At 40.3% G+C, this 21,157-nt stretch overlaps 2 long non-coding RNA genes across 3 annotated transcripts; one reads left to right on the top strand and one right to left on the bottom strand.

The window, feature by feature from the left end:
• Positions 1 to 7,226: 7,226 nt before the first annotated feature.
• Positions 7,227 to 9,451, top strand: LOC133712463 (uncharacterized). The gene is made up of 2 exons (XR_009847418.1): positions 7,227 to 7,653; positions 9,029 to 9,451. It is a non-coding gene; the product is annotated as an uncharacterized LOC133712463 (long non-coding RNA).
• A 2,015-nt stretch (positions 9,452 to 11,466) lies between these two features.
• On the bottom strand, positions 11,467 to 12,078 carry LOC133708890 (uncharacterized). 2 transcript variants are annotated; one of them, XR_009846112.1, is made up of 3 exons: positions 11,882 to 12,078; positions 11,731 to 11,762; positions 11,467 to 11,661 (listed from the first exon to the last, which is right to left on the bottom strand). It is a non-coding gene; the product is annotated as an uncharacterized LOC133708890 (long non-coding RNA). The 2 variants fall into 2 exon arrangements; XR_009846111.1 differs by having other exon boundaries at positions 11,731 to 12,078.
• Positions 12,079 to 21,157: the final 9,079 nt, after the last annotated feature.

The following is a 21,157-nucleotide window of genomic DNA, read 5'->3' as shown; positions in this document are numbered from 1 at the left end:
TTGACCTGCAAGTTCACAAGGATGAGACAACTGCCAAACTTATTGCTATGCAGGAATCTGTAGCAACAGTTCAAGGAACGGTGACAGATATACAGGAATCAGTCGCATCATTACGCCACCAGATCTTAGAGGATATGCGTACACTGTTAGCTCAGGCTCAGCACCCTCAACCTCAGATCGGGTCACCTCAGTCTAGTCAGGCTCAGATCGGATCACCACAACTAAAATTTGGGTCTCTACACATGTCTGAGGGTACTCCAGCGAGTAACCTAATGGGACGCACTACATCAGCTTCTTCCGTGTTGGCTACGTCTTCATCTGCTACCACTATTGGAATGGGTAGTATTTCCAAACCCTCTACAATTAATCATCCAGCATCTTTGAGTCATAGTGATGTTATATTGGGGTTTACTAGTGATACTTATTCTGAATTGATGAACACTGCTGGGACTGTGCAAACTAATGGTGCTATGATATGTGGGTCTGGTGTGTTAGATAATTTGGGTAACAAAGAGGTTACTAGTAACCCAACTACTCAATCAGGGTCTAGTGTGCAACAACAGTATTTTCAGCATACAAATTTTGGGTCTCTACCATTTAATCACTTCACGGGGCCCTTTGCAGTACCTAACATGCACCAAAATTTCAATTCATGTGGAACTGCTGCAACCACTCACTACAGTGAGACTGAGCCCTTTGTATTAAACTACTCCGGTCCTTATCCTTACACAGCCATCAACTTTCCTCAGCAAGTTCATCCCACCTTGCCTTTTGCCATACCATCATACCTCGCAAACCACACCTCAACACAGATGAGCTCATCTCAGACCAACCCTTATTCATATGTGCCCTACCAGCCACACAACAGCTTAGCTGCTTCAATTCCCACAACTCCACCTATGAATTCATCACAGTTGCAGAGTTCATATGCTTTACCTCAATTCTATATGCCTTACAGTACACCTCTCTCACATCCTTGTGGCCATCAGTTTGTGCATCCAAATCAACATCAAACTGATCCCAACTTACCTACAATGAGGCAGATGAGATTAGAATTTAATGTATTCAGTGGATGGGACCCAGTGGAATGGTTAAACAAGGCAGAGCAGTTCTTTGAATTCTACCAAATCCCTGAGGAAAAAAAGCTAGCAATTGCAACCATGCACCTTGCAGACAAGGCTTCTGACAGATGGTATATGTTCAAACATGAATTTTCCCCCACTTGGGCAGGATTGGCAGACCTGTTGATGAGAGAGTTTAGTGGTTATAATATTGTGGATTATCAAGCAGCCCTAGCTAGAATGAGCTAGACCGGAAATGTAGAGCAGTACAAGGAACAATTTACCAAACTCTCAAGGAGAGCCCCTGGTTTTTCTCAACAGGTGCTTTTATCGTGTTTCTTGGGAGGGTTGAAAAGTGAGATCAGAGCAGATGTTAAGGCTCAAAAACCAAAATCACTATATGAGGCTTGTGAATTAGCTCGAATTTATGAAGAAAGGGAAGCAGGGCATAGAAACCAAGCCAAAACCCCAATGGGAAGTAGGTCATTTTCAACCACAATTCCTGCTACTTCAGGAAGAAGTGGAATGAGTTTCAATAAGAGTCATTCAGAAAGACCACATAATTTCCCACCTAGGAATAATGCTGTGACTGTTTCTGCTATAGGCAACAACATTAACGCAGGGAATAGAAGATTGAGCCAAGCTGAATATCAGGAAAGACGAGCTAGGAACCAATGTTTTTTTTGTGATGAACTTTTTAGACCGGGCCACAACTGCAGGAAAGGCCAGCTTATGGTCATTGAAGTGACTCAAGATGAGGTGGACTTACCTGCACCTGCCAATAATGAAGTCGTAGAAGAAGTTCAAAATGAGGAAGACATCCCTGAACCTGAAATTCAGTTGCAAGTAATGGGGGAACAGAATAATTCTGATACTATGCAACTCAAGGATGTATTTAACAAAAGAATGGTGCATGTACTAATTGATACTGGCGCATCTCATAATTTCATCCATCCATCCTTGCTAAAAAAAAATGAGAGCTCAAATTATTGACATTAAGCCACTGAAGGTCAAGCTAGCTAGTGGGGCTATAATGCAGACTAATGCAGACCAAGGGTCAGGTAAGAGTTGAGATGCAGCTTCAACAATACATTTTTTCTGCTGACTGTTACATATTACCTATTTCAGGTTGTGAGGTAGTTTTGGGAGCTTCTTGGCTCAGAACACTTGGGGACATCACCTGGAACTTTGAAACCATGAAAATGCCATTTTACAGTAACCAGGCCCAATTCACACTGCAGGGAGAGACAAAGGCACAAGCCACAGTGGTATCTTGCAAATCAATGATCAGACTGCTCAAAAAAGAGAAAGAAGCCATAATGGTACAGTTAAGTCCTATCTCCATGCAATCTGCTACTGATGTTGTTCATCCATAAATTCAAAAGTTGGTACACCGTTATGCTGATATTTTTAAACCTCCAACCACATTGCCACCTGCAAGGACACAAGATCATAGGATTGAGTTGGCAGCTAACACTTCAGCCATTAATGTCAGACCCTATAGATATCCCCACTTCCAGAAGGCAGAAATTGAAAAAATAGTACAGGAAATGTTGGAAAATGGCATCATTAGACCTAGTGTATCACCATTCTCCTCCCCCGTTCTGTTGGTTAAAAAGAAAGATGGAACTTGGAGAATGTGTGTTGACTATAGGTCTTTGAATGCAGCAACTGTGAAGGATAAGTACCCTATACCAGTAGTGGATGAGTTGATTGACGAAGTGCATGGGGCAACAATATACTCCAAGTTGGACTTGAGATCTGGTTACCATCAGATTAGGATGTGTGAAAAAGATGTCAGCAAAACTGCATTTAGAACTCATTCTGGTCACTATGAGTTTTTAGTGATGCCTTTTGGGCTTACTAATGCCCCATCAACATTTCAGTCTGTTATGAACATTCTCAGGGAATTCTTGAGGAAGTTTGTTTTGGTTTTCTTTGATGACATACTCATATATAGACCTACATTGGAAGATCATGTGAAGCATTTGCAGCTGGTCTTTGACAAATTACAGCAGAACTCTTTAAGAATCAAGGAAAGTAAGTGTAACTTTGGGGTGGCACAAGTGGAATATTTGGGACACATCATTAGTGCTGAAGGGGTGGCAGTGGATCCCTCCAAGATTTAGTGTATTAAGCAGTGGCCAAAACCAAAAACACTGAAGGGGCTAAGAGGATTTTTAGGTTTGGCTGGTTACTATCGGAAATATGTGAAACATTTTGGGGTGATTGCAAAGCCTCTAACTGACATGTTGAAGAAAGATGGTTTCAAATGGAATGCAGATTCTGAAGTGGCATTTGAGCAGCTCAAGGAAGCTTTAATTTCTACCCCAGTGTTAGCTATCCCAGATTTTAATAAAGAATTTGTTGTGGAATGTGATGCATCAGAAAGAGGGATTGGGGCAGTTCTATCTCAGGAAGGGCATCCAATTGCTTTTCTCAGTAAGGCCTTGGCTCCAAGGCATTCCATTTTGTCAGTATATGACAAAGAGATGTTGGCTGTGGTGTTTGCAGTCCAACACTGGAGGCCTTACTTGTTGGGCCACCATTTCAAAATTTACACTGACCATAGAACCATAGAGCACTTCTTGAAGCAAAGAATCACCACTCCAGCTCAGCAAAAGTGGTTGCTCAAGCTGATGGGATATGATTATTCTATACAATATAAGGCTGGTAAAAATAATGTGGCCCCAGATGCCTTGTCAAGGAAATTGGAGTTTGCATTAACTGGAGTATCACAACCTGTACATCAGTTTGTGGATGAAATGAAGAGGGATTGCTTGGTGGATGATGAAGCTTCTAAGATATTGGATTATCTCAATCATGGTTTGGGAAACAGAAAAAACTTTAAGGTCATCAACTCCCAGCTCATCTACAAGGACAAAATATTTGTACCTCAGACCAATGATTGGAGGAAGAAGATTATGGAAGAATTACATGGTGGATATACTGGAGGTCACGCAGGTAGGTCTAGAACTCACAAGAGAATCCACAGAACCTTTGCTTGGCCTGGAATGCTTAAGGACATCAAAAAGTTTATAGCTGATTGCCATGTGTGTCAAATCAATCATTATGAAACAGTCAAACCACCAGGATTACTTCAGCCTAACCCAATTCCAGAAAGAGCTTGGTCTGATATATCAATGGATTTCATTGATGGTTTACCAAATTCTGAAGGAAAAACAGTCATTTGGGTAGTTGTGGACAGGTTGACTAAGGTTGGCCATTTTATACCTATGTCTCACCCCTATACTGCTGCATCAGTGGCAAAACTGTTTGTCCAAGAAATTTTCCGACTTCATGGCATGCCAGAACACATTATTTCTGACAGGGATCCAGTGTTTCTCAGTCTATTTTGGGAATCCTTCTTCAAATTGCAGGGTACCAAGCTTGACAAGTCATCTGCATATCACCCACAGACTGATGGACAAACTGAAAACCTCAACAGAACTTTGGAACAGTATCTTAGGTGTGTGACAAGTGAGAAACCAACTGGTTGGGTACAAGTACTGCCATGGGCAGAGTGGTGGTATAATTCAGCCTATCATTCTGCTATACAGATGATACCTTTCCAAGCTTTATATGGATATGAACCCCCATCCATCATTCCTTATCTGCCGGGTTCAACTTCTATTGCTGCAGTGGACCATCAACTGCAAAATAGGGATACCATACTCTCTGCTCTCAAGAGAAACCTTCATTTGGCTCAGTCTAGAATGAAGAACTTCTACGATAAGAAACACACTGAAAGGGAGTTTGAGGTAGGAGATTGGGTATATTTGAAGCTGCAACCCTACAAACAACATTCTATGCATAAGAATGTGTTTCATAAGCTAGCACAGAAGTACTATGGTCCATTTGAGGTGTTAGAACGAATTGGGAAGGTGGCTTACAGACTCAACCTACCACCATCAGCTAGGATTCAGAATGTCTTCCATGTCTCCTTGTTGAAGAAAAAGCTTGGTCAAACTGCTACAGTGGCTGCACAGCTCCCTCCAATATGTGATCCTGAGAACCCCAGGTGGGAGCTTGTAGCTGTTCTTGATAGAAGAATCTTCAAAAAGAAGGGGGCAGTAGTAACTCAGTGGCTGGTTCAGTGGTTGGGAGTTACACCAGAAGAAGCCACCTGGGAAGAGGCAGAAACAATCTTACTCAGGTATCCAACATTTAATCCTGATGTGGAGGGCCATGATCAACCCCATGTGTTGTGAGAGTTACAGTACAGTTTTGAACTTGTGGTCAAGTTCGATTTGAGGGGGGTAGAGTTGTTATGAAGTTAAGAATTATCTTTACCAGTTGACTAAGACAAGTTAGTCTATTTTCTTTATTGGAAAAAATTCTGTTTACTACCCTGTACTTTTAAGGGTTCGTCAGTTCAGTCTCTACACTTTTAATTTAATCAGAAAAGTCCTCGCACTCTCCAATTTCGTCAAATCGATCCATTCCGTCACTATTCCGTCAATTTTCTCTGTTAAGGTGCTGACGTGGCACTTTTTCACAGAGAAATTCCCAAAATACCCATACAAGTATATTCTGTTTACTCTCCTTCTTCTCAGTCCTTCCCTTGTTCAATTCTCAACCAACTTCCCAAGATCGATCCCCACTACTAGCTCACTTGGAAGGTCATACTAAAATCAAATGCATACCAAAACACATCAAAGACTCCAAATATGAACTCATCCAAGCAAGAGTACTGAAATCAAGAGCAACTCACAAAGACAAAACCCCCAACAATCAATGAGAGGACTCTATGCTTTCAACACCATCAACCTAAACCAGAAACTCAGAAAACAAGCCCACAATGAACCATTCAGTAAGCAAAACACAAAACAAGAAATTTGGCTCATCATTTTGTTTAGTATAAATACAAACTCACACACAAACGTGGCCAGCCCCAGTTCATCATACCCAGCAACCATCCTCATCCTCCTCAGCCAGATGCCCCACCTCTCCGACCCCAAAGTCATCGCCGCCATGACCCGCGCCGTCTCCGACGTCGCCCAGACCCACTCCGTCCTCAACGCCCTCGGCGACCGTCCCGACCACAACCTCCTCTCGCAACCACACCCTCAACGGCGATCCAAACTCTCCTTCATCACCCCCTCCGAAATCGCCGCCGAATTCTCCCACCACGACCCCAACTTTGCCCGGATCAACAACTACAGCTTCGTGTCCTGCCTCGACTCCATCATCCAGCCTCCTAGAGTCCAAGTAGCAGCGTTTGCAGGGGGCGCATTGGAGCCAAACGACGTCGGAGCCGGTGTCGAGGACCATGTAGAGGTATTTAGGGGGAGTGCCGACACCGATGCGGTTGAGGGAGAGGTGAGGGAGGTGAAGCGGAGGGCGTCGCAGTGGAGGCAGAGGTGGAAGAGCTGGGAGATGGTTTGGTTGGAGGAGAGGGCATCGAGGTGGTGGAGTTGGAGGGAGATGGAATCTGGGTCGGGTTCGGAGGTGGCGGAGAAGGATTCGGGTTGGGGGAGAGTAGGGGCGGAGGGGAAGGGGGAGAAGAGGAGGGTCTGGTGGTCAAGGGCGACGGAGAAGGAGAAGGAGAGGAGAAGAGTGAAGGTAATGGAAAAGAAGAAATGGGTTTTCTTTTTCTCCTCCATTTTTTTGGGTGGGGAGAAGAGAGAGAGAGAGAGGGAAAGAGGGTTTGGGGAAGAAGAAGTGGGAGAGAGAGTGAAGCTCTGTTCTGCAGGAAGAGGCTTTGAGTAGGGGTATTTTGGGAATTTCCCTGTGAAAATGTGCCACGTCAGCACATTAACAGAGAAAATGGACGGAATAGTGACGGAATGGATCGATTTGATGAAATTGGAGAGTGCGAGGACTTTTCTGATTAAATTAAAAGTGCAGGGACTGAATTGACGAACCCTTAAAAGTACAGGGTAGTAAACAGAATTTTTTCCTTCTTTATTTAAGTCATTAGGTTAATACGCACCGTTTTGTTTACATCGAAGAGGAATCTATGAGCTGTTAGGCTATCTTGAGGTTACCAGTGTCCTACTGACACGTGTCTCACATGTTATCGTCTAGCTACATATGCTGGCAAATCTGTACGAATCGATATCAATTGCAATACAATTTCTTTTCTTCTTAGATTTCCTCTCTGTAATTTCTTTCTACTCTTTCTCTGATCTGGAAGTTAGGGCTCGTACCCTAACAAAATCCGACATGCTGGATGGCAGCGGCCGAAGGGCTTGTGACACCGATCCTTGTGGCTCACCGCTTCGTTTTTGGGATCCAACTCATTCCAGTTCGACCGAACTGTCAACAGCAAAATAAGGGCTTGTGACGCTGATTCTTGTAGCCCAACCGGTTTTGGTGACTCCATGAGCTTGACCATGTCCGAATCGATCTTCCCTTCTTGATATCTTCAATCTCCGAATTGATCGGTTGGCAGATTCTTTGTGGAAGAGGTCTGGGTGGCAGCTTCTTTTTCAGGCCTCTTCTTCAAATCCGATGGCACCGCCGATGGTTCTCCTTGGTAACAGGCAGTCCGACGTCTGAGGTCCGAGCTGCAGTTCGTTCTGGGTCAAAGGAGGATCCGAGCGGCGGAGGGGGTCGAAGTTGCAGGTCGGGTCGCCGGAATCGGAAGGTACTTTGACTTTCTTCCTGAGTATGGTACAAGTACTGATTAGATGACGAACAAAATTTGTTCTTGGTATCTTATGGTATGAGCTTCTGCTCAATCTTTGAGCAAAAAACTTGGTTATGGGTGGTGGGTAGATTGAAGAAACAAAGTTCTTCTGTTGAGGGTATTGGTATGGCTAATTTTCTGCAATACTTGTGTGAGCAAGAGATTGACAATGCAATTTTGATTGATTGATATGATTCTGGTATGGGTCTGGTTTGGAGTGGTCAGAAAAGAATCAAGGCAATTTGATTCTTTTATGGGTACGTACCTGCGTATGTTATGGGTAATTGGTAAGATGAACAAGGTTTCTGGGTAAGACCACATGCTTGATGTTCGAGCACAAGCTGGGAATGATCTGGGTTTGGTAAGAAAAGGATCAAGATTAGTTTTTGATCAATGATTTTTTCTTCTAAGTATATGGGTACAGAGAAGAACTAAGAATTGAAGCTTCTTCCGTATGGTATATGGTACTGGTTTTCTTCCCTATGATTTTTTTTTAATTATTATTTTTGTCTTGAAATGACCATTTTAGCCCTTGAAGTGGGCCCTAATTACATATTTAACATCCAAATTGGACGGAAAGTGAGACATTGGACACGGTTGAGGAAAATTGACAAGCTCGGGGGTAAATTGATTAAATTGGGAGGATAGAGACTAACATAAAATTACCCTCAAACCTCAAGGGGATAAACTGAATAGGATACCAAGAACATATGAGGGTATTATGGAACATATGAGGATACCCTCATAAACAAACTTGGTTATGGGTGGTGGGTATTAAACTTGGTTATGGGTGAGGGTAATATCACGACTCAATTCTCTCCCAATTTCAGTTTTCTTATGGTGAGTCATGATATTATTGATATAGTGACCTCTTTATATAAAGGATTACAAGCATAGAATTAGAGTTGTACATGAAAACATAATGTTTGAGTGAGCTTGGTTGCTTGGCATGACCCTCATATGTTCTATGGTAGATGCACGACCTTAAGAGAGGAGCTTGGCATGGCTTGTGTATGCATGTCTGATGCTTGTATGCTTAAATTACTTTTGCTTGGTATAAGCTTGTTTAAGTATTGACGTGTTTCTCTTGGTCGTGGATCTGTATGGCTTGAGCATGAGCTTAGCATGAGCATGTGCATGACATAATGTTTGAGTGACACGAGCACAAGCTTGGAATTTGCATGGACTTGGCCGGCATGATATATTGGTTCATGATGTTAGATTAAGTGTCATGTATTAAGCATGAAATTTCTCATGATTGCTCCTTATATAGGGTTTGGACATATTTGGGCTCAGATTTCATTGATTTCTCATTTGCCTCTACGTCTTGTAGGTCCATCTCGACAATGATTTTTCTTCTATTTTCTTTGCGATGCTTTGAGGGAGAAATTAACAGCTTGGATTCAAGATTTTGGGCCTTTAATTAGAACTTGATATATACAGGACATTTAGATGGTAATACTTGATGTGAAGAATGGGTACTATATTTGGTGATTGATTGGATATGTAGATGCTTGACGTTAAAGTATGGCTGTAGATGCTTGTGTAGAGTAATGAAGGGTTAGAGTATGACTTTGGTTGCTGAATTTTGTATATATGGGTAGCAATATTTGGATCTTTATATGTAGTGTGTTGGTGTTGGAGCAAAAATCTATGACAGGTTGGAATTTGAATTAAGAGTAGGTATATGCCTGATGTTGAAATCATAGCATGTGAAAGCTTGTATAATGCTTGCTGGATCGTAAATGCTAGCGCTTATGACTTCTCCACATTTTTTTTTGCTTCAGATGAGATACTCTGTGCTTAAGCTCTGACTTGATAAAATTGATTACGGCAGCTTTTGTTTCAGTAGTGGAGTAGTAGAGGCCAATGACACAGGATATGAGATGTGGCGACTCGAGTGGATATACCACAGCGCCGTAATATTAAGCCAATAGGAGCTCGATACGTCATAGACGTGCCGTAGACCTACCAACTTAATACTACAAAGCCTTTTGAAAATGCAAATTTTAGAAAATAGGAGACCAATTAAGTAAACTTTTAAGAAAGGATTTTCAATCAACAACCCAATATTCAAATTAGTAAGTCTGGAAAATGCTTCAAAATAAAGTGGGAAAGTGCACTGTGACGCCTTAGGGCTTACATCATAATTAACCGAAATGAAAAGAGTTCAACAACAACAATAAAAAAAAGGGTGAGGTGAACTCCTAGGTAGGCGGACCTCACAGAGTTCAACATTGAAAGAAAAGCGAGTAAATCAATAGAGTACCAAAAGGGAAGAACTTCAAGCAATAGGGACAACAACACACAGACTCAGCCAACGACCCACTTCTAGTCCAGATCTTTCGGAGTGACCTCGTTGTAACTTGAAATGTAGGGGTGAGCATTTCGTCCTCGCTAGCCCAATAGGGGCCGACCTAACCTTAGTTAGGTTTGAAAACTAATAGGTAACACATAACTACTAGAATATAGATTGCGCGCATTTGTAAAATCGAGTAAAACAAATGCAAACAAAAACAATCATCTTTGTCCTTTTTTGAGAAATCATATGCAGCATGCTTCACACAACTTGGAGCTCCGAGATACTTACCTGTCGGCTAAACTAAAATAAATCGGTGACCGACCAGGTTCGTCATCCTTCGAGAACCGGCCAACTACACTGTAGTCCTTATAACTACAAGTAGCGAAAGTGTCCATTTCTTGGTCCTAAGTCTCCTATGATTGGTTCACTGTCGGTACTCACCCTTCCTCGACAAACATAGGAGCACAGCCCCCTCAGGAGGTTCACGGTTATCGACACCGTGGGATCCTTAGGAATCAACGCGTCTAGGTCCCATTCACTTTCGAGTCAAAAGTACAAACATACAAAGGGTACAATATCTCAACATGCAAGTCTAGCCTCGGTTTTTGCAATCAGCAATTATCAGTTATGAAAATACAGGTATCACGAGGCATCAACTAATGAACAACCAAAAACATACTTGCATGCAACATACTATTATACTAGAGCATTCCACACATATAGCACTGTGGTGCTTTCCGCTTAAGCTTCCTTAACGATCGTGTTTCCTGAACCATTACTTAGTTTGTAAGTAATTATCCAGGTAAACATCATGATCATCTCTAAGTAATCGCGCATACTAAATCCTTTTATTTCAATGAGACCATTTATTATTCCTTTCAACTTTTACCAATTTAGGAAACTAACTTCTTTCTTAAAAAGGAAAAACGTCCTTATTGCTCCGTTAAACTATCGCCAACCCGAGCGACCAAAGTCGAGTCGATCCTCTCGTTTTACGAGGTCGGTCAACCTTGGTCAACTCTAAGAGTTGACTTTTGACATTTGACTTTGACTTCTGACTTTTGACTAAGTATTATTTTATTTACCATTATTTCTTATTTATTAAAAATAAATAAGTAAATAATTATAAATAAAGTTTTGCTTTTACTTTTACCCATTTACTTCTCCTTTTTCACTTTTTTACTTTTACCGTGATTTTTACCTCCATACTTTCACTTTTACCTTTTACCTCCTTTTTACCGAATTTACCTTTACTTTCACATTCTTCACTTTTTACCACTTTACCACTGTAAAAACTCATTTAATCCAACTTTTACTCTTTTTCTTTATTTTCTTTTTCTTCCAAAAATAAAGACTTTCTTTCTTCTTCCTTTTCTTTTTCTTTTGGCGAAAAAGAAAAAGAAAAGGAAGAAGAAAGTTACACAACAATCACCAAACTCCTCAACACAAAATTCCAACACTTTGAAAACTAGGCTAATAAAATTCTACTAATTAAACCCTCCTCAAAGATCTAATTTTCACAATTTTTCCAACAACAACAATAGCTCAACAAAATCAAAATTAACCAAACAAATTCCAAAAATTCTAGAGTTTGTCCAAAACCCATTCCTTCCCCTTTCTTCTTCAAAACTCACGGCCTATTCCTCCTCCTTGGCCTTCTTCACCTACAAATCTGTCCAACATCAATATCACAACCAAAAACTTGAAACAAGGTTGCATGGATAGATCCTTACCACAAATCCTTGCCAAACCCGTAGCCTAGCCTCTTGATTTAGGGAAAATCGGGTTCATGCATCAAAATCACAAATCAAAATCAAAAACTCGGATTTAGGAAGAAATAGGTATAGATCAGATGAATAGAGGCTACATTAGGAGGGAGATTACCTTGATTTGAACTTGGAATGAAGAAATCACAAAAACCCCCAAATTAGCTTAGGGTTCTAGGGTTTTTGGAGGATTAAATGGCCAAATTAATTTCATGATTTTGGTTGAAGAAATGGGAAGAGGGAATGAAGAGAAGAAAATCTGGAAATTTGGGCTTGGATCGGAGTTCCGGCGGCCGGCGGCGTCCGGCAGCTTCCGAGGAGAGAGAGAATCGGATGAGAGAGAGGGAGAGCTGAAAAGAGAGAGTGAGAAGTGAGAAAATGAGGGTAGAGGCTAGGGTTTTGAGAGAGTGTGTTGCTTAAATATCTCTCCCTTTTAATGAGTGCGAAAAGTCCAATCTGCCCATCCTTTTGGACCAAGTGGGCTTGGGCTGCTCCATTTTCATTTTCCTCTTAATTTCCTTCAAGTCCACTCCGAAAATACACCTCAAACATCCTTATTTCTCCGACACTTCACCGAATCATTTCGGGAAAATTTTCCGGGCTTGTCCTAAGCCTTGATACTTTAAAAATAGTTTCCTAGACCCAAATTGGATTTCTCTAAATTCTTAATCCTTTAAAATAGCCTCAAAGTCTTAACCTAAGTGCGAATACTTTTGTACCTTATGAATACGTAGCTTCATACGTTATACGATAAAAATAAAATAAACAATAAAAGTACGGGGGTCTACATGAGAGCCTCAATTCCAATGATAAACTAGATGTAAGTAAATGGTGGAAGCTTTGAACACGGCAATGAAGTGAGTTTTAACTTGATCACAGTAACTGAATTTTTTTTTTCTTGCTTGAATTGCTTAGCTTGCTTTTCCTTCATTGACTCATTGTCATAGATTTGCATGACCATGTGCTTGACTAGCATATATGAGTCATATACATTTTTTTTTGCTATATCTTGCTTGGTGTTATCTTCCGCATCAATAGATGCTTTCATGTAGAATTTTCATTTGTATTAGATTTCTTTGTGGCTTGGCTTTGGCTTGCTTACTTATTTGAGCATGCTCTCTGTGAATTTGTATGACTTATGGTAGCTGTGGTAACGCACTGACCACACACAACCTTGAATTTATTGCGGTGGTGCTAGCTTTGTCGTTGCTTTAATTGGCTGCTAGGAATTCGCATACTGGGCTAAATCGTTGCATTGTGGTTCTTCATGATATCTAGGTGAGCATCAATACAAGAATGATATGCTTGCATTTGATCTTTTAAAGTTGTATTCTTGAATCCAATTGAAACATCGATTGGTCTTTTCTCCTGGTGGTGAACTCTTTATGCTTGCTGTTGGGTTTTGAATTTGCTTAATAATCACCATGATTGATTGACAGTATATGAATATGGATATTGCTTGTCAAGAATTGAATTTAATAGTGATATAACATGAATTTGCATGGCATGTTTTGCTGTGGCTTGTTTTAATTGCTGCAGTTATCACATACTTTGTTTTGTTGCTAGGGTTGTAATGTAACCTGTCTTTGTGAGCCCTTTTTTGCAAGCCGTTTGTGAGCCTCTTCTATTTTACTTCTATAATTGTGAAAATTAATGGTATAGCATGGCGTTGCTTGACTTGGTATATGTAAGTTTCTTAGTTTGGCCTGATCATGTTACTGACACTTATATCAGTAATTTGCTTGGCTTGAATTTGCGTTGGTTTGCATGGCCTGGTCTTGCTTGATTAGCTTTGATATTGTAAAACAAAAAATATCTTTTCTTGGCTTCGTTTTTGTTTCAATTGAACTTGTGACAGTCATGCTTGGGCATATTCTAGGCATGAGCTTTTGATGGCTTGAGCTAGCAGTTGCATGATTATTTCAGTTATCAAGGGAGAGCACATTGGCATTGAAAAGAATGAGTTCAGTTGTTTTGCATGGTTCTCACATGGTTACTTGGTGGAAGCACTAGTTTGAAAGAGAGAAGTTTGTATGCTTGGCATGATTGTCTTGGTCGTGATCCGATTGACATATGCATGAGGTGTTCTAGGTATTAGTTTGGCATGATGGTTGTTTAAAGGGCTAGAAATATTTGTTAATTGATAGGAAGGTGCTTTTGGTTATTGAAATTTGGTTTGGTCATTTTAAGAAGAATCGAGATTTGGTCTAGCTAGCATGATAAGAGGTTGTCACAACATCAAGAGATTGTTAATTTAGAAACAATTTGGTATGGATAAGGTTAAAAATAGGTTAGCATGTTGGTTTAACGAAGTAAGATTATCACAAAATGGTTTGGAAAAGACTATTGATTTGAATTATATGGCATGGTAGTGGTTTGTGTTGCTTTTACAGCAGCGTTTGGCAATCTAGTTTTTCACATTGTCTTGCTTGACTCTCCAGGCATGTATGTCTTGATTAATTTGTTGTCCTGTAAGGGATTCGGCTTGGTAAGAGAATGAGTTTGTATGATCTCCGCTTGCTTGTTTTGGTTTGAATTGATTCAATTAGTGATCGTTATGCTTGGGCATGTCTTTGGCATGTGCTTTGATGGTATGAGCTTATGACCTCCTCAAGTTTCTTTAATGGCCAAATGAGAATGCATTAGCATTAACAAGCATGAGCTTGGATGTAATTAGCTTGGTGTGACTCTCATTTGGTTTTCGATGCATATACGATCTTACAAGATAAGAGCTTGGAGTGACCTGCGCATGCTTCTTGTTAGTTCTCTAATGGATGCACGACCTTAGAGAGAAGCTTGGCATGATTGGCGTTTGTATGCTTATATGCTTAAAATATTTTTGCTTGACATAAGCTTGTTTATAGACATGTTACTCTCGGTCGTGAATCCGCTTGGCTTGACAATGAGCTTGGCATGAGCATGAGCTTGGCATGATGTATGAGTGGCATGAGCATGAGTTTGGCATTGTGTAGATGAATTTTTGATAATTCGAACATCATAAGAACTTTAATTCTTTTTTTTTTTTTTTTTTTTTAAAAAAGTCATGATGCCTTGAATTAGCATAAAAATGAATAGAATTGATCCAGCAGTAGTGTGCTTGGAAGCCTTAAGTTCTAGTTCGTATGTTCCAATGAATCAATAGACCATGGGCCTGTGCTTTTTATCATGAATCATCTTTCACCAAGCCCCCAAGTATACCTTACTTGAAGCAAAACCGATGTTTTGCATGTAACACAGCAGTGACACAATACTATAGATATGCATGCATAAAGGCTGTCATGTTTGCTCGCATGTCGTGATTCTTGCTTGAGTTACATAATAGAGATTTAAGCTCAGGTCTAATTTTATATAGCTAGCATGTTCCAGCTATACTCTCATGTCTATCGATTACTTGTCGACTAATCACTGGCTTGGCATGGCTTGAAATTGTTGAATTAGGATTTAGTAGGAATTGCAGTTGCTGTATGAACTTCTGCTGGAATTGCTTTAGTACAAGCTTTAATGACATGTATGTATGCTCGGTTGATTACGATGATGAGCTATTTTGGTTTACAGGGAATAAAGACAACAGGTAATGAAAACTGGTTAGAAGTGTTTATTTTTTTCATCTAAGAAAATGAAGGGGGATGACATTAGATGTCTTATTATAAGAATGGATGGCATTTTTAGTAAAGGGAGGTAGACTCAGATATTGAAAGTATTATGGTGCAAAGTTTGGTTTTGAGAGTATGCATGTATGCTTGATCGTCTGAAATCAATAGAGCATGGAAGCTTGAATCTTGAATAAGTGCTTGTTGATCTTCGAGTTTGGATAATACTTTGCTTGCTTAAATTCTTCGAATTGAATTGTTTTTCTTTGATGGTCAGATAGGATTAGCATGCTAAAAGTACAGTTTCTTCATGGATGTATTTGAACGTCATCTTTATTCCCAGCAGTAAAATGGGTCTAGTTGTTGATCTCAGAGCTTTAGGCCTGCAAGGAAGTGAATACCATGATATCGGCACTAGAATAGCTTAGAATATTTGAGTTACTTTGGGCATAATGGTTTGTTTTTGTTTTCAAGCTCCTTTTAGCATGGTGGTGAATTGTGACTTGCATGATTTACTAGTGACGTGATCATGAATGGGGAATGTTATAGTCTTGGCTTTGTTACAGCAGTGAACTTTTCTTTCATTTTAAGTTGTCTACGCATCTAAGCAGCTTGAAATGCTTAAATTGCTTAGGACGTTGCTTGAGTTGCATGATGCTCAGTCCATTTTGCTTGGTTGCTCCCGTCTTCATACATGAATTTTTTTTTTTTTTTCAATAGAGTGAATGTTGTGCTTGAAGTTTCTTTTCACTTCTTCTGTATGCTTGAAAGACTTATTCTCAAATTAAAATTGTAAATTTTGCATGTGTGTGCCTGATATGAATATGCTCGAGATCTGTCAGTAATCTAGCAGTTCTTCTTTTCTTCAAACTTGCTTGTTGCTGGTTGGCTTTGGTGTATAGATCTGGAAGGGTGCTCTTGAATGATGTAATAGATTGAAATGGTATGGTTGTTGAGAGCGGATATGCTTGAGGTATTGTCGGAATTTGGATGTTGATTTTCATTGATATAATTTAGAGCTGGTTATGGAATGTAAAGGGAATGATTTTGCCTGATTTAAATATTTTTTGCTTTCAGATGGGATCAGCTTGATGCATGAATATGAGGCTCAAAAGTGATGGATGAGCTGCTGTTAAAAGTAATTAACATAAACTAACTCATCAGCCTCTAAGTGCAGTAGCTTGATTAGAAGAACAAGATTTGACTTTGCTCTGCATGTTATCTGGCAATGAATATCACTTGAGAAGTGTGAAGGGCTTGTGCTTATGGCCATAAGCTTGTTTGCATCACTTTGAAGTTTGTTGTTGTTTTGCTTGATTATATCTGGCGGTGTTGTGATAGCAAAACATAGATAGTTTGAAGAAAATTGTCATCCTGCCATGGAATAAGAGCATGATTTTTTTTTTATTATTATTTTTAAGCATAGAGCACTGCTATGAAATAGAGGGGGTCGTGGTTAAATCATAGCATGTTTTTGAAATATTTCATAAGCAAAGCCCCCAAGTATTCTTGCATGAAACTTGAAATTTCTTTTGCAAAAAAGGATAGCTTTGAGATTTAGTATACTGAGTTGATTTAGGCATGGTATTAGCACAAATAAAGACTAATATTTTGTCTTCCATGCTGTTGGTAAGTTTTATGAAAAATCTGGTAAATAGGCCCAAAATGCTTGAAAAGTGGCTAAACAAAGGTAAGATAGTTTTGTGGTGCTAATGGTTGTGATGCTTGCAACGTGTTTATACGTTACTCCCAGCAGTGGTAGTCAAGATTCAGCGTGACATATATATGTTCAGCAAGGAAGAAGTTAGCCGCTAGAATCATGGCCTAGTTTCTAGGCAGAAGGTTCAAACCTTATCAAATATGGAAGAAATGCATCAACTGGTGATGAGGTTATTTGTGGTAGCTTGTTTGGTTTTGTTGAAGCCTCAAGGTGAGATAGCTTTTAATAGATTGAGTAATACGACTCTTAATTTGTTCACTCAATATTGAAGCTTGAATAATGAGTGAATAAATTTGATTTTGACAGCTGTAGTGCCCCGGAAATTAGTATTTATTTTCCTGAATTTAATTTAGTGATTATTAGACGATTTCGTGGCTCGTGGAAGGAGCGGAAGTGTTTCGGACGAATTGTTATTTGAAAAGTATGGTTTTAGGGGGGCGCAAAGGTTGACTTTTTATATGTTGGGTTTCTACGAAAACTTCCTTCACAAAAGTCATAGAGTGCGTTGATACGAGTTCGTGAACATGTGGAACGCGGAAATCGAAGTTCGTATGAGAAAGTTATGAGCGATTGAAATTTGAGGAAATTTATATAAATAGGAGAAAATTTCAGATTTTTTCATAAATCCCAGAATTTTTCCTTTTCTCATTTTCTCCCCAAGATTTCTCTCCGTTCTCTCTCCTCAGCCCCCGCGCGACCCGACCCAAACCCAGTGATCCGACCCTAGTTTTCCGGCCGTTCCCGATGTCCGCCGGCGACGAGACCAACGCAGATGTGGTTGCCACCATCTCGCCGTCCTCCCTCTGGTGATCGACGGCGATGACAACCACCGAAAAGTGGAGATCGGAGCAGCTACAGTCAACGTAATCGGATCCGGTTGGATTTTCCCAGTTTCCGGCGACGTCTCCTCTTGATCATCCTCATACCCTCCTTGAAGGACAATTTTGCGTGTGGAGTGAAAGAGCATGGTTTGAAAATCAGCGGTGCACAACGAATCTGGAGCTTGATCGGACGACAACGATTGATCGATCTTGCAAGCGTGATCTAGGACGATCTAGACTGATCTAGGCTTAGCTCCAGGTATGAAAGTTGCTCTACTCTTCATGATGAACATTTCTGGATGGCTTGATTGTTGTGATTTTGAGTTTGGTCCGGCGGCGGTGTGCCACTGCCTGTGGCGGCGTTCCGGCCATGTAAGGGATAATTTATGGTTTTATATATCATCTACTCGTCGATACGAGCGTTTTGATATAAAATACATAATTTTGAGAGATCGAAGGAATATGTTATGATTTTTACGGTTTTGAACTGTTCGATTATTCGATCCGTGAGGATTCGAGCGTTCGATCGACTTGTGGTTTTGGCATATCGATCATAGTAGCATTCCGGAGACTTTGGGTGGTCTCGTATGAGGTTTCTCCTTGATTGGCGTTACTTATGGGGATTTTAGTTCAAAACGGGGGTTTCGGACTTTAATCACTTGGTGATTCGTGTACTGAATTGTGGTCATCGGTGATTAGGTATTTCTTAAGGTGATTTGGACGAGTTGTTGGGGAGAGTGTAATTCGGTTCTGTATAGAAGACGCAGCAGAATTTTGAGGTGAGTAATCTCACAATGTTCATTTACGAACGAAGTTACCTTTATTGTTTTGGGAGTTATTTAGTTAACTGCAAACTATAGTTGGTATTAGTGACATCCCTGAGTGAATGACCATGTATATATATATTTACGTGAAATATGTATATTCTTAAGGGTTGATGGGTGAATTAAGCAATAGAGATTGATGGGTTTCATTCTATTGTTTTGAGGCTTGACTTTTCGGGAAACATTGTTTTAGGAATTAAGAATTTCTATGATTTGAAAATTGTCAAGATTTGGTGTGAGTTGCTTAATATTTTGATCTAACGACCGGGGGTCGGAAGATCTGAGAGTCACAAGTGGTGATTTCTCCTTTTGATTTGATTTAACATTTTGGGTCCAGAGCGACTTGCTTAATGTTTTGATCTGACGACCGGGGAGGTCTGATGATCGGAGGTCATGGGGTGACATCTCCTTTTAAGAGTCTAGTAACTTTGGTCCTGAGTGACCACTTTGAAATGTTTTGATCTAACGGCCGGGGCGGTCTGAGGATTCGGGGTTGCTGGGAGTGACCCTGAGCATATAAATCGGGACTTCACGCCTTTGGCCGGGTTTGTGGATACGATCAATTAGAGCTCTAGTCTGTTGCCATTGTACATCATGGGGGGTAGCGGGGAGCTATTTGATGCTCATGAGTACGTGTTTTAAATGGGAGTGTCGGGGATTCTTTCTTTTAAATGTCCAGGGAGGACTTATGTATCATATTTAATTGTCAGAGTTTCAATTATTATGATTTTGTCACGGGGTGACTTTTGTTGATTTGAGAACGTGTTTTAAAAGGGAGTGTCGGGGATTCTTTCTTTTAAATGTCCAGGGTGGACTTGTGTATCATATTTAAATTGTCAGAGTTTCAATTTATATGATTTTGTCACGGTGTGACTTTTGGGGAAATGCATATTGAATTGTCAGAGTTTCAATTAATATGATTTTTGTCACGGGGTGATTTCTGTTGTTTTCTTTTGGGAAAAGAATGGGTTGTTTTGGGAAAACAAGGTGTGTGTTCATTTTTCACGAGTTGATGGGTTTTCCTCGTTGGGCGAGTTGTATGTATGTGTGTTTTGAGTTACTCATACGAGCTTTCATAAGCTTACCGGGTTTGTTGTGTGGCAACCAGGTGCACTATTCAATGATGTAGGGGTTAATCCTGCAGGTCAGGGTAATCGTGGCTGAAATTGAGGTAGTGTGCTAGCAGCTTAACGGTAGGAAGCCAATTTTGTGACTTTATCGTTATTAAGACTTCCGCTTGTAGTAAGCTCTGAGGAGCATTTACTTATTATTTTTTTGTGGCAATTTAATTTGTAAATTTGTGTAATATTTGACTCTGCGGAGCGAGTTTGTATTGACATAGTGGGTTCAGGGCATCAGTATGTACTTGGTTTAAAAGGAAAAAGTTTTCCAGGTATTTTGTATTGATGCCTGAACCATCACGCATGTATAATTATGAGATTATATATTGATTTTTATTTGTGTTTAAAAATCAGGGTGTGACAACAGCTTTCATGATTCTTATAACAGAAACTCATGGATTAAATTTTCATAGTCAATGCAATAAGCAACAAGCTTGTGTGGCAATGAGTATTGGCATGTTCATCAAGAGAGCTCCCATTGGTTGCATCTGATACATATTGTCAGTGGTAAAGCATGAGTGGTTTGAAGCAAGCATGGAAAATTTATGGAGTAAAATGCTACTGTTAAGGAAGCTGAGGTGGAAACACAGCCTAGTCCCAAGTGAAGTCGCCAAAATGTAGAGGCACTTTTGATCAGGGTTGTACGGCTGTGAAATCACCATGGCCGAACCCAAAATCTTGTCCCCTTTATCTGAGTAAGCGAAGACTAGGCCCAACAAACTTCGAAGGACTGAGAATCTTAGGAAGCTTGCTATTGTGTTCCTCCCGGCAGCTCAATACTCACTCATGGCAGTGAACTGGTTGTTTGTTACTTTCAATGGAGGGCTTAGCAAGATGTGCATGGCGTGGGAGCTAGAAAATCATGATTTGTATTGAAGATGAGAGATTCACAGCAGCCATGAAAGCTTGGATTCAGATTGTGGTTGATGAGGTTTTGGATTGGAAATGGGTTTTTAGGATAGGTGTTAGGAGAAACTGCTTGGTTTTGTTTCTGGGTTTGCCTAAATGTTTCTGGGATAAGTATTGGAGAATTGCTTGGGTTTGCTTTGCATGTGGGTTTCTTTGGGGTCGTTTCTGAATGCCCCCCTTGTAGCCGCAAGAACTCTGAATTTATAGGAGTTGAGTCATGATGCCTCATTACTCTTGCTGCCTTTGACGTATGGTTGTGATCATAATCCCTAAGATCTGCTGCTGGGATTGCTATCCAGGATTTGTGCCGTGAAATCTGCTGCTGGGATTACTATTGCAGGATTCCCGCTGCTTAAATCTGCTCGTAAGATTGCAAAAATCCCAGAATTTCTGCTATGCTGCTGGGATT

Source organism: Rosa rugosa, chromosome 5, assembly GCF_958449725.1.
Source record: "Rosa rugosa chromosome 5, drRosRugo1.1, whole genome shotgun sequence".
NCBI lineage: Eukaryota > Viridiplantae > Streptophyta > Magnoliopsida > Rosales > Rosaceae > Rosa > Rosa rugosa.
This window is presented reverse-complemented; position numbering and strand designations above follow the sequence as displayed.